This window comes from Mytilus trossulus, chromosome 4, assembly GCF_036588685.1.
Source record: "Mytilus trossulus isolate FHL-02 chromosome 4, PNRI_Mtr1.1.1.hap1, whole genome shotgun sequence".
Taxonomy (NCBI): domain Eukaryota; kingdom Metazoa; phylum Mollusca; class Bivalvia; order Mytilida; family Mytilidae; genus Mytilus; species Mytilus trossulus.
This window is the reverse complement of record NC_086376.1, coordinates 54,811,794-54,826,723: the sequence shown is the minus strand read 5'-3', so window position 1 is coordinate 54,826,723 and position 14,930 is coordinate 54,811,794. Positions and strand designations below refer to the sequence as shown.

Below are 14,930 nucleotides of genomic sequence, written 5' to 3'. Positions count from 1 at the left end.
CACACCTTGACCTAATATCGATAACAACGATTGGCACACATTTTTATAAATGGTTGTTTCATAATTTTATAATCCCATTTTAATTTAAATTATTTAATCCAAACGTACTGTGCTACTTTTTATACTGTGGTGAATATATTAAGCACATACAAAAATGAAGCCAGATGGATTACAGATTTAAATTTAATCCACCTTAAATTCATTTGATAGTCGGTCACCTATTTAATGAATAAGTCTATTTATGATATAGGAGATTTATATGAATAGAAGGAATTATAACACGTTTCTATATTATATTGTTTATGCGCTGTATTCCAATACCATGTCTTTTTAATTCATACCTTTACATAATTGAGTGGTGATATAAATAAAAATTAAAAATACTTATTTTTGTAAGTTTATATTATCATATCATGAGATGTATTTTCTTTAATGGAGTCACAATATCGTAGGGAGTTCTCTGAAGTAAGATCTTATATATTGTTTAGCCCCTTTAACATGTTTAACTGGAACAAACATTGTTTTCTTTTGTTCGCTTCTGTGTATCATTCAGCATTAGTAAGTGAAATTATTGAGCTGAATTTTTCTTCTCAAATCTTATCATATGATATCGACTAAATAGAGGTACGGGGCCATGTTTGGAATGTGTTGTCAGATTGCTCCTGGTGAAATATCTCTTAGCTCCATACTTAAACTTGAGTATAAACTAGTACAAAAGATACAAGGCAGTCTAAATTATGCCCTTGAATTTAACTTTGAAATGCCATAGAAACAAATCTCAGTGTAATCAATAAAAATTAGGTCATTTAACCTTCACTAAAGAATAGTTTAATTTCTTTTGGTTGAGATGAACTTGATTTAAGACTGTCAATAATAATTTTAAAAAAATACTCGAGTCTGATGTGTTTTTCTATGTTTATCTTCATCAATAACTAAGCACAAGTTCGGAATGAAATAATATCAAATAACTATTTGGTATATTTGGTACTGAAAAGCTGTATTTATTTCTTATGGGATTATGTTTGTCTTTGTTAGAGTTATTTTTGTTTTTTGAGTTGCCCACTTGTTATCTTATTGCTTTTTTAATTCATCATTGAAAACCGAAGATGTTTTAATTGAAGGGTTGACTAAGACTGCTCACACCCATGTTTAACCCCAGCACATTATATGTAGATCTGTTCGAGAAGACTTTATGAAAAAGTTTAATAACAAAAATATCGAACTCCGAGGAAAATTAAACAAAATCATAATCAAAAGCTCAAGGATATAATAGGTAAAATGTCATAAATAGAGTACAGCATTCATCATTGTGTTATATATAATATTACTTACTATAAAAAAAAATATGTCAACAAAGTTAAACAAAAAGGCATATAGACAGAGCAAATACACAAAAACGATAGACAAAAAAAACCCCAAAAAATACCATAACACAATAACACAACCACAGGATGTATACAAGTTTTGAGCCACGTCAAATGAATATTACCAAAATAGACTAAACAGTAAAAATTACAATTTACAAGAAGATGAAAGAAGTCAGGTCATGAAGCCAGGTCATGAAGCAAGGTCATTTTATTTCACATTCAGATATATTGATGATGTTCTTTCCATTAACAATCCATATTTTTTCTGATTGGGTTCCATTACTATATCCCCCAAAACCAGACATAAAAATGCTACAGACACGGCTTCCTCCGCCTGATTTGTAAACTTAAACCTGGAATTTGACATATACGGTCATCTCAGTACCAACTTCACCTGTATATGGTTAGTTATCAAAGGTACCAGGGTTATAATTTAGTACGCCAGACGCGCGTTTCGTCTATTTAAGACTCATCAGTGACGCTCGTGTCAAAATATTTATAAAGCCAAACAAGTACGAAGTTGAAGAGCATTGAGGATGCAAAATTCCAAAAAGTTGTGCCAAATACGGCTAAGGTAATCTATTCCTGGGATAAGAAAACCTTAGTTTTTCGAAAAATTCAAAGTTTTGTAAACAGGAAATTTATAAAAATGACCACATAATTGATATTCATGTCAACACCGAAGTGCTGACTACTGGCCTGGTGATACCCTCGGGGACGAAACTTCCACCAGCAGTGGCAGCGACCCAGTGGTGTAGATAGTTATCAAAGGTACCAGGATTATAATTTAGTACGCCAGACGCGCGTTTCGTCTTCATAAGACTCATCAGTGACGCTCATGTCAAAATATTGTTAAAGCCAAAAATTTGCAAAGTTGAAGAGCATTGAGGATCCAAAATTCCCAAAAGTTGTGCCAAATACGGCTAAGGTAATCTATTCCTGGGATTAGAAAATCCTTAGTTTTTCGAAAAATTCAAAGTTTTGTAAACAGGACATTTATATAAAGGACCACACAATTGATATTCATGTCAACACCGAAGTGCTGACTACTGGGCTGGTGATACTCTCGGAACGAAACGACCACCAGCAGTGACATCGACCCAGTGGTGTAGATAGTTATCAATAGTACCAGGATTATAATTTAGTACGCCAGACGCGCGTTTCGTCTACATAAGACTCATCAGTGACGCTCATGTCAAAATATTTATAAAGCCAAACCAGTACGAAGTTGAAGAGCATTGAGGATCCTAAATTCCCAAAAGTTGTGCCAAATACGGCTAAGGTAATCTATTCCTGGGATAAGGAAATCCTTAGTTTGTCGAAAAATTCAAAGTTTTGTATGTTTCTCAACTTAGTCGGTATTCAATAGCTTGCAGCTCCTACTCAGACTTTGTAAAATGTCACCAGTGTCTAAGTAGAAAGTTGCTGAACCAGGGGTATGTCAAAGAACGTCTCCCCCTTTTTCTAAAAAAAAAAGTTAATCGGAAGGTACCAAGACCTTGTTGAAAAATATTCTATATCAACTTCACAAATAATACACGATGGTCTTGAAGTATAGATTCATGGTTCTGACTTTGTTTATCATCTTAATAACGTGTTATTCTTTTATTTGTCTATATGAATATTACTTTAACTATTTAGGTTTTTTTTATACATCCATTTGACGTGGCTCTGTACGTACACATCCCGTCAAAGTGTTATTATTGTCTGATAATTTTTGTATTTTTGTCTTTCATTTTTGCTAATGTGCTGTTTCTATATGCCTTTTTGTGTTTCTTTGATACATATGACGTGGCTCTGTTCCTTTACATACCGTCATGGTGTTAATGTGCTATTGTAAATTTTGTATTCTTGTCTTTCATTTTTGCCAATATGCTCTGTCTTAAAGTCTTTTTGGGCTTCTTTGTTACATATTTGTTTGTTCTTATAGTGATTAAGATTATAACTCAATGTTGACTGCTGAAAATGCCTGTACAAAGTCAAGAATATGACAGTTGTTATCCATTGGTTTAATGTGTTTGAGTTTTTGATTTTGCCATTTGCTTAGGGACTTTCCGTTTTGAATTTCCCTCAAAGCTCAGAATTTTCGTGATTTTATTTTTTAACGAATACATATAAAAGAACACTATAACACGTTATCAATAAAATAAACAATGACAGTACCTAGAATTATTACTTCAAGACCATCGTGTATTATTTGTGAATTTGATTGTATTGTATATTTATCAACAAACCTTCTGATCAGACATTGGTGACATTTTTCAAAGTATGAGTAGCAGCTGTTCTTGAATACCGAACAAGTTGGGAAATGAAAGTCCCACATGCAGATGAAATTAGTATATTGCTACAATGGAGGGGGAAATTGATAATTTCAAAATTGAAATCATCTCGTTGTCATAGACTCTGTTACTGAGATGGCTATGTCAAATTCGAAGTATGAGTCTAAAAATCAGACAGAGGAACTTGTGCCCGTTGTTTCTTTAATTTCTAGCTCTGGAAGTGTATGTCTCGACTGTGATTTAAACGACTTAGAGAAAATACCAAATTTTACTATCCATACTAAGAACAATTTCTTAGTATGGATAGTAAAATTTGGTATTTTCTCTATATTTTAATCCAAAAAAAAAAAAAAAAAAAAAATTCTGTATCATATACCCAAGCGCCTGTGATCCCAATCAGGAAAGTTTGGAAAGTTAATGGAAAGAACGTCTGAATGAGGAATTAGACTCTTTGAACTTCTTATTTTTGACAAATGTCTGAAGGAACTCCGACTCATATAAAAATAAGAAAGGGTGGGCAAGGAGAGGTGTACAGATCATTCCTATATGAATGCCGACTATTTGTTGAAAAAAGTCTAAATTATAATCCTGGTACTATTGATAACTATCTACTTCCAAATTCAACAAATAAGTTGTCAATAAGAAACTACTTTATACTGTTCACTTGTTCCTCAGTGTAGCATGTTTAACGTTTTGTTCACTCTTAACAAAAGATGTCGCAAAGTAATAAATTTATAACGCATGCTTCTATTTTTTATGTTGAATGCATTGTTGATTATTTCTTATAGACGAAGATGGGGAATGGTGGTATACAGGGTAGAAAATCAAAAGTTTTTATCAAACTAATTTCAGAGAAAGATCGAGATTTAAAATTATCCAGAAATTCTTTCCAGTTTTTTCACATTTGTACTTTGTTTCTTGATTTGTCATACAATATGCAATTGGTTTGTTTTATATTTTGTAATATCTGAATCTTTTATAGTTGACTTTAAGTATGGGTTTTGTTTATTTTTTGAGGGCCGTACAGTGACTCATAGTTGCTTAACTCCACGTCATTTCGACGTTTGTTTACTCAATAGCATATGAAAGTTGAAAATACCCCAGAAGAAAGGTTAGATTAGCGTTTGCCCTCTTAACAATCGCATGCAGTCATTTAAATAATTTTTCGGGAAATTAAACATAAAAACAAAAAAGTTATACATTCTGCCTTTGTTTTTAAATACCACGCATCAAAGAGTACACATTTTAGGTGTAATACCACTATTGATTTTCCCCTAGCAGTCTTTGTTAAATTTGCACATTTAAAAAGAAAATGTGCTGAAATTTTTCTTTGTCTCAAATACAGAAATACTTGGCATCAGTAAAAGCTTTATCCTGTGCAGAACTATATAAAAAATTTACATAATGTTTCATTACATATAAGAAAATAACCATCACTGGAAGTTAACCAATCGAATATTCACCTCTTTTTCTTTCTGTGCACAATCTTTTGTTACCATGTAACCTCATGTTTCCACAATATTCTATAGAAACACCCAAAAAAAAATAATAATGGTGCTTTGAAACACCCAAGATATGTCTATAACACTAATTGTTTTTACTGCAATGAAATGTAGGATTAATTTCCTACAACTTTCAAATTCAAGGGAATATTTTTTTCGACCCTTTTTCGTAGACAACCGGATGTGACGTACTATGCTTTGGTGTACACCTCTTTTGTATTGACGAAGAATGGTTGAGTTACAAATGCGAATTCTTATTTTTTTTTTAAATGATCTACTCCAAAATCTTATATCACAAGCATTGAAGTAAAATTTCTTTCATTTCAGTTTTTTTACTACTAATCAATCGAAATATCGACTACACCATTTCATAAACATATTTTTTTCTACAAAAACAGGAAACGTTAATACAAACTCCCTGTTGAATGGTCTTGACATATGTCTTATTTTGTTAAGAAGCACACGGAATTCTACAACAAATCCACCAAAGATGGAATCGCCAAAATACTGTACTTTTTAAACATGATATCGAAAATAAATTAAATGGTAATACCGAATGTATGCTTTACATCTTGAGTTTTCCTCGATATGGATACAGATACAATCTAACTATAACAAAAGTGATAAATTTGAACATTCAAAAAGTAAAATCACAAAAAAACTGAACTCAGAGGAAAATCCAATCGGAAAGTCCATAATCACATGGCAAAATCAAATGACAAAACACATCAAAATCAAATGGACAAGAGCTGTCATATTCCTGACTTGGAACAGGCATTCTCAAGTGTAGAAAATGGTGGATTAAACCTGGTTTTAAAGCGCTAAACCTCTCACAAATTCCGTTATTTTTTCAATGATGCGTGAACTAAACAGACATAATAAATAAAATAGTCAAAATATTGGTACAGCAGACATCATCGTGTAACAATTTTAAAAGGAACAATTTAACAGAACACAAAATCATCTACAACCACATTCATTGATTCGCGTGTCTGACGTCAGAAAATTGTATACGTCACATATATTTGTCGTTCAATGTATGTACAAACAATTTTAAAATTTCATATGGGCAATGTTAGCATACAAGGTTTAAAAAATCAAAAGTATGTAAGAATTTATTTCAGAAATAGACCGAGATTTAAAATAGTCCAAAGGTTATATAGAATTTATAAGAATCCACAAATAGTTCATTCCACTACGCGATTGAATAATTTTGACGTTTGTGGTTCAACGTATTTTCTAATTCATTATAGAAATATATCATAATGACATATAATAGAACAATATCATACTGACGGGATCTTTTAAAGCACACAGCCACGTTATAAGAACCAAAGAAACACAAAAAGTCGCATATACAAAACACACCAGCAAAAAATGAAAGATAATGCAAACACATTCACGGGATGTTTAAGTACCGAGCCACGTTAAATGGATATCACATAAAACAATCCAACATTAAAAGTAATATTAATAATAGAACAAAGACAAATTAAAGAACAATATAAAACGTTGTTAAGATTATAAACAACATCAGTACGCAGAATCTATACATCAAGACCATCATGTATTATTTGTGAAGTTGATACGGAATATTTATCAACTTCCCATTTTCAGCAGTAATATTCTCTCTGCTCCGTCGTTTTAAGTAAATGATCGTGCATGTTCACACTATATGATCTTAAGTAACAGGATGTGTTCTTTACACAAAAACAGCTCCAACAGAGTTTTAATAAAGGGAAAACGGTAGTATTACATTTTCCCAGCTTTAGGTTGGCCTTTTGTGTACCCAAGACAGGTGAAGGAAGTCAACTTAGGAGCGCTGTGATTGGATGTAAGGGTACAATACATTTTTTTATTTATCTATGAATAACTGCAGTGTGTAAATTTACATTATAAATTTTAAAACCTATTGAAATATTTTCTAAAGAATTATTCGAAAAGGCTTCCAAAATTTCATAAATTTGGTGCAAAATGACGGTGGGCATGCATAACATAAACAAGCTCCGTTGGAAATTGGTCATGATACTATTTGGCTTCAATTTTTAGAATACAGTAATAAAGTACTAACACCACACATAACTGTTTTATCCAGGTTTTTATTATAAAAACTGGTAAATTTAGAAAATGTTAGTGTTGTCGCCTATGGCAGAATAAATAGTACCGTTTTCCCTATAGATCGATTCAAGTCGACACAACATAAGTTGTACAGTCACCGCCATGGATAAGTTAACAGATCAGATCAAAATAGTAAAAAAGCCAAACAAGTACAAAGTTAAAGATCATTGAAGACCCAAAATTCCAAAAAAATGTGTTAAATACGGCTAAGATAATCTATTCCGTGGGTAAAAAAATCCTTATTTTTGTCGAAAAATTCAAAGTTTTGTAACAGGAAATTTACAAACATTACCATAAAATTGATATTTATGTCAGCACCGAAGTGCTGACTACTTGGCTGGTGATACCCTCGGGGACGAAACGTCCACCAGCACAGGCATCGGCCCATTGGTGTAACGTGTCTTAACTCAATATCAACTAGATGTTTGGTATCTTATGATACCAGTACAATCGTCCGACCTGTAATTGTAGCATGTTAATTAGCATCATTATGAGGATCATTAACACTTCAGATTCATCCGTTGGGTGACTGTCGATATATTTGGACATACTTTGTTACACCAAATATGTATTTGCACAAATAATGTATTTATTTGAAGAACAAATATCTTTGACGTCGAATTGAGTTTCAGATAATAATCATTTTGGTAGATTGGAACAACTGAAGAGAAGTAACATGTTGACATGACTGTGTTTTAATGAATCTATTGTATGGACTAGAAAATAATCTATAAATTTGAAATGATTTTCATATTTGTCTTCTTCTGGTGGCTTTTTTTTTTCTTTATTAATATCGATATTTCCGTGTAAACAAGGTGTTGCATGGTCAGTCATGACGCTGTTACTAGAATTTTCCGAATAACATGCAGCCGCGTGAGAAAACAATACTATATAAAGATGGGAAAAATCATTGTGCGGAAATAAATTTCATTTACAATTTGGGGTATTTAGTTTATCATTATTAAAACTAAGGAGATTTTTAATCTTTCTATTTGTTAATTGTATCACAGACAAAAATACGCCATAAAAAATGAGAACTATGAAAATAATATGAGTTGAGATTAAGGAATTTGAAAATCGAAACAAAGGATTGAAACTGAATAAATATTTACAATGGAGCCTATTTCAGTTTGCACCCGAAATAAAACACACCAATAATTTAATCGTATTAAGGTATAGATGATGAATAATAAATACAACCATCTATTCAGTTTAAAACTACTATGACCTATGCCACCTACAAAAATGGAGACTTCATAATCCTATAAGCAAATTTAGATTAACTATAAACTTTGGGTATACTAGTATATTACACACGTTTACAGATTATAACATTTAGAAAGACACATACCTGCAACAAAACCAAAGGATTCATATCAAAGGTGTAAGTCGAGATACTTTTATTTGATGTGTTATGAAATGTATTTTGAAACATGTTCGGATTTTTTTCTTTCATTTTATGAATTGCATTTGCAAACATGTTTTGATTTTTTTTTATCATTTCATGTCCAAAAAAATGCAGTCGTATTTTATAACTCGCAAACAGGAGATTTGGGATATATATACTATATACTCTGGTTCATATATATTCACCTCTTCAAATCTCTAATACTAAATTAGGAACATTGTTAAGTCGTCAGTTAAAATTCTCTGTCATCGACTGAATAATATTGTGAATATTAAAATTGTTGTCTTTGAATTAACATAGCAATCATAAAGTTGTTCAAACTGATTGATTGGTTGATTGATTGATTGATTGATTGTGTTTAATGTCACTTTCATCACTACTAGCTATGTCATGGCGTACAGTATTTATCTTATTGATGGAGGAAGCTAGTGAGAAAACTACCGAAAATAAACAGAAAACCTGACATTTCTTGTCAGTTAAGACTTGAGTAAAACGTACATGCCATGTGGGAGAATCAAACTCATAACCACAGTGTCGACAGGTAAGTGATGCTGGAGTACTTTGTTTCACTACTTAGACCTCCTGGTCACTCATTAGCTCTAACATTTGTATGCTTACGTTTATTTCACTACATTCGTGACATCAGTGTAGCTGCCACCGAACCCGATGAAGCTACAATTATTAATTTTTTAATTCGTTTTTCAGTTTTTCATTAGGGATAGTGCCTATGAAGGTCTGGTGAAGAATGATATTTCTAGCGGTTTTATTAAGTTTACTGTCCTCTTCATATGGTAAGTATACGGTTACAATGGTTTATTCTTGTTTAAAGTAAGTCTTCCTTTTTTTCTGAATAATAAGAATGAGCAATATTCTGAATTACCCTAAATAATATGTTTTTATATAAATACTTGTTAATTAGATACTGTTTTTCTAGGCTTAAATGTAAGCTCAAAGTACCTTACCTGATAGAAAATCGTGTCGCTCGACACTTCTGTACATTTTGGAAGATCATATTTAGAAAGTCATAAAAGTACAGACAGACACAACTATAGACAAATCACGCAAGATACTGTAATATAAAGGCAGAAACATAAAAGGAGACATTTTAGACCTATTTCAGACTACAAATTAGCTAATTAAAATACAATTTTACTGTTATCATTAAAACTATCAAGCAAAAATTAAATATTCGATGGAAAATTTCTTGATATTGAAATAAGATGGTCTCACGATTTAATGCCTATCGGGATACAAATCACAAGGCTGATAATTGTATAAAAAACAAACATCTAAATCCTTGCAACCAAAAACTAAGGACAAACCGTTCGTTGCTTTGCATGTCAAACTATGGACTATATTCAAGTGTTATACCTGAACAAGAAAGCGTTAGTACAGCAAGCCATCATATATAGTTAAAACCCCATGAATTATCAATTTTTTTTATTACTTAGCTTATTCGGTAGACTATTGGTTACAAAATTGCAGTTTGAATTCTTCACCAACAAACTGATCAACTGGTAAAATATGTTTACAAATTGCTTTAGCAAAAGGTGAATTGAGTTCAGTGAAATAAAAAGTAATACTTACCATCCAGCTCCAAATAGTTGATGTCTATGTCATGAATTTCAAACAAAATAATGACTTGATATAATATAAGTCACTGGTTTAAAAGGGTTCGAAAACCGGACCCTTGCTAAAAATGTAACTCCTTAATCCTTTTTTATTTACCTTTGTCTTGTATTGCAAAAATGCACTTATCATAAAGTAGCGACATTTGATTATATAATATAAAATGCTTCTATGATTAATGTAGGACAAAATGCACCAGACAATAGAGGAACAGAGTTTGTTATAGCCTTCATGGATAATTATAAAGTAGATTACGATCTGGAATTATTCGTAACGACATCACGCACATCAACAGTAAACGTCGAAGTCACGTCACCAAAATGGACCAACCCATCTGTCAACGAACAGTTCACTGTAACAGCAGGTGTTGTCAAGCAACTTTTCATCGATGTTAAATTGCGTTTGGAAGGAACAGTTAAAGAGTCAAAAGGCATTCTGGTTTCTGCAGACGATGAGGTGGTTATCTATGATGTGAACAAACAGACAAAATCCAACGATGCTTTTCTTGGTCTCCCTGTGGATGTCCTATCAGATGAGTGTAACATATTATCCACCTTACCGTAAGGCTCAACTATGTGTTGTAGGTGTGAGCGACTCGACCAATGTACAAATAAAGCTGCCATCATGTTCAAATTGTGGGAAAGTGACATATAATGGACAGCAATATTCCAAAGGTCAGACAATTTCTGTCATTTTAAACAGATTTGATGCAATCCATCTTCAAAGCACAGGTGATCTAACCGGAGCTCGTATAACTAGTGACAAGCCTGTTTCAGCATTCAGTGGAAATATGAAAACAAACACCGGATCAGGAAGCAGTCAAGATCACTTGGTAGAGCAGCTTACTCCAGTTAATACCTGGGGAAAGAGGTTTGCAACTGTTCCTACGCCAGCAAGAACCATTGGTGATTACTATAAATTTATTTCTAGTGAAGATTCCACTCAAGTTACCTATAAATGCAATAAAAACGGGCAGATATCGACAAATTCGTTCACCTTATCCACTCTAGGTGACCAAAAACAAATTTCGATCAATTCTAAAAATTACTGCTATATAACAGCAGATAAACCAATATTCCTAGTGATGATTGTTAAAAGTCAGACGTCTTCATCGGAACCAGCTGATCCTGCTATGCTTATTATTCCACCTATAGAACAATATGCTGCCGATTATACATTTACAACACCTAAATATACTGCTGGAAGTTACGAAAACTTTTTCCTTTTTGTAGTTAACAAAGCAGATAAGAGTGGACTAAAACGCAACGGAGGTTCTTTCCCAGCAAATACTGCTTACTACGATATTCCAGATACCGATCTTGTAGGAGGGTACATTTCAGTATCGGAAGGATCTCATACTGTTCGCCATACATCACCAATTTCTATATTTGGGGGATTTCTTTATGGAAAGGCTGATAAGGAGACGTATGGGTTCACTACAGGAATGAGGATGGCAAAAATTAATTCGGTATATTAAATTACAGTCCAAATATTGATTACTACAATTTTGTTGAAAATAATTTCTAAAACAACCGTTCTATTGAATTTTTCTAGGATATTATACTGGCCACCTTTACCTTTATCCTTTTGATAAAAGGATAAGTATTTTCTCATAATCTTTCTGGCGTATATACATAATTTAGTCCTGGTATCTATGATGAGTTTATCTACTCAGTTATCTTGAGTAATCCCTATGTGTTAGCACAAATATTTGCGTGAAATTATTACTTTTGAACCACAAAGTTTTCCTGATAGATTAATCCCGCCGAATGTTCGTTTTCCTGTCCAAAGTCGCGAATATTATCAGTGGTTGCTTTATGTCAAATATTGTTGTTGTCTTGTTATTTGATGTTGGAAATAGATAGTCTTTGTTCGGTTCATTGGTATAATTTTGGCTTGGTGTGATTTTAATAGAGATTGGCAAATTGTCTGAGTTATAGATGTGTACTGGTTAGCTATGTTGTTTGATTTATGGCTCGTTGACGTACTCATGTGACTTTAAGTTTACATTTACATTTGAATATCTTTGCATTATAGTGTTCGTAAAACTACTATTTTTTGTATTCGCACTATCAAGGCATCCGCAAAACTACTATATACTCAACAGAAAAGACCAATAGAAGTGTTATAACAAACGCATGAAATTATAAATGAAAGAGTGAGACATTTAGCTCGTTAAGGGGGGGATTGGTTGCTCACAAACATGTTTAACACGCCACATTATGTATATGTCTGAAGCCTGTAATTCAGTTGTTGTCGTTGGTTCATGTCTGTCATTTCAGGGCTTTTTATAGCTGACTATACGGTATTGGTTTTCTCATAGTTGAAGTATGTATGGTTATCTGTAATTACTTACTTACAGGTCAATTAAACTTGATTAGTTGTCTTTTTGAAAGTCATAACACATCTCCTTATTTTTATATTAGCATCTTTCATCTGATATCTTTCTTTATGTCCGTTACTTATTTATTTTCCTTGCAGGTATGTGTGCCGACTTCCACAGTCGTCGGTGATGGTATTGACAATGATTGTGATGGCCTTATTGATGAAGAACTGTGCACAACAGCAAATCAAAATAATGGTAATGTAAGAAAAGAAAGAAATGACGATGCAATTACGTGTTTGTTTCTCGGTTAATCTGCTGATACAATATCAGTAAGAAATTGTTAACGCATTTTTATTTAGTCTTTTGGAAAAAATCTCGTATCGTGTACAAAGTTGTGAGCCTGGTATCTGTGATGAGCTTTATGCTTAGTAACGGGTAATACGCCAGTACATAACTCAATCATTTGGATAAACACCACCGTAAGAATATCTTTTTTTTTTAATCTTATAGTTCAAAATTGTTCTATTTATTTTTTTCAAAATCAAATAGACGGTCTGCAATGGCAAGTCGACAATTTACAGAAGCGTTATACACGAACTACTCCAATCACATATAAAAAGGACTATATATCACATTCACTTGTATATAAAAAAATACCTTTATGTTTAGGTAAATAGGCATTTATTTCAGAGACAAGTGCCTCTGCTACAAATACATCACGAAAACTGCCAGTGACTTCGTCTCGATTATCCAGGGTTTTTATCTACTATCCTTCTAAACGCATGATATTTGTTTTATTTGTATTATTCAGATGACGATGGCGATGGTGTTTCAGATGAAGACTGTGCTAAACCGCCTCCAAGTAAGTAGTATGGACGAACTGTCAAAGGGGAACAACTATGTTTGGAAAATAAGTCAGAACTAAGTATGCTGACAGGTTTTTAATCGACAAATGGAGAAGACATATATATTTTATTCATTATCAGCTTCCAACGTGATTTGAACTTTCTTGGTTAAAAAAGTACCAGCTTGGTGAGCACTATTGAATTTGTCATTATCATTTATTTAATAATACTTGACGACTTTTATATTTAAAGTAAATTTTGCCTGATTTGGTTAATTTTATTTCTCAACGATCTAATTTCTTGCAACAGACAATGTAACCATGTATGTTTTAAATGCAGTTATTATTGAATCACAGCCTACAGAGCTGATTGTCCGCCCGGAATAAGCAGTCTGTCAGCATGCAGCGATGTCCACTCATTGCCAGAAAATGAACTACTCTTCACAAATCTTGGTGTGTCCGACGCGCTTTTCAATATTTGTCTTCATCGGGAACACTCAATCGCAGTAAGATGAAAGCCGAGTTTTCAAATGTTAAAGACAATGTTGAATTTAATTTCAATGTAATAACACAATGCAAAACACAAAACAGTTCTCAGGTTAATGATCATCTGACATTAGATCGATTCTATCACCACGACAGTTTGTTTATGAACACTGCCTCATATCTGTGGTATCTCGAATCACAGACTGAGTTATCAATACTATTTACAATAAAAAATAATAATAACAGATTGGAACATTTTATACATTTGCCTATTACAGTTAATGGTGCATGGACAGATTGGGCATCGTGGGGTAGTTGTTCGGTATCATGCAAACTTAGCGCGTCCGGAACATATACCAGGATCAGAACCTGTACGAATCAAGCACCACAGTATGATGGGACACAGTGTGTAGGTGATACAAGTCAGTCAAGTTCCTGTTCACCCACTATCTATTGTCCAAGTAAGTTACGATGTAACGGTACTAGTCATAATCATAATAGATTATTTTGGAAATAGGTTTATACCTAGGATAAAACTTGATTTTACATGCGGAGATAGGATGAATAAGCAGTCATTTCAAAACAAATATAAAAAAAACCTGTATGAACGTTATAAAATTGAGAATGGAAATGGGGAATGTGTCAAAGAGACAACAACCCGACCAAAATAAAAAAAAAAAAAAAAAAAAAAAAAAAAAAAAAAAAAAAAAAAAAACACAACAGCAGAAGGTCACCAACAGGTCTTCAATGTAGCGAGAAATTCCCGCACCCGAGGCGTCCTTCAGCTGGCCCCTAAACAAATATATACTAGTTCAGTGATAATGAACGCCATACTAATTTCCAAATTGTACACAAGAAACTAAAATTTAAATAATACAAGACTAACAAAGGCCAGAGGCTCCTGACTTGGGACAGGCGCAAAAATGCGGCGGGGTTAAACATGTTTGTGAGATCTCAACCCTCCCCCTATA

At 32.9% G+C, this 14,930-nt stretch overlaps 1 pseudogene; it reads left to right on the top strand.

The window, feature by feature from the left end:
• Nucleotides 1-14,930, top strand: part of LOC134716678 (SCO-spondin-like) — a 47,881-nt pseudogene that overhangs the window by 21,548 nt on the left and 11,403 nt on the right.